Raw genomic sequence first — 227 nt, 5'->3', positions numbered from 1 at the left:
GGAGTTTTGAGAGAAGATGTCTCACCCATAGAGAGATAGCTGGCTAGCGTCTCTTCCACCGGGGGCATCCTCTCATGGCCGCTTTCGCACATCCCCTCGATGTTGGCATAACTCGTATGCTGAAACCGATGGATACGTGAGGAAAACGGCCTCTTCCATTCCTTCTCGATCTCAGTATGGAGATCAGGAAGGAAAGGAAGGCTCACCTGAGCTGGAGGGCTATGAAA

Source organism: Sinocyclocheilus anshuiensis, unplaced genomic scaffold, assembly GCF_001515605.1.
Source record: "Sinocyclocheilus anshuiensis isolate Anshui unplaced genomic scaffold, SAMN03320099.WGS_v1.1 scaffold566, whole genome shotgun sequence".
NCBI classification, from domain to species: domain Eukaryota; kingdom Metazoa; phylum Chordata; class Actinopteri; order Cypriniformes; family Cyprinidae; genus Sinocyclocheilus; species Sinocyclocheilus anshuiensis.
This window is presented reverse-complemented; position numbering follows the sequence as displayed.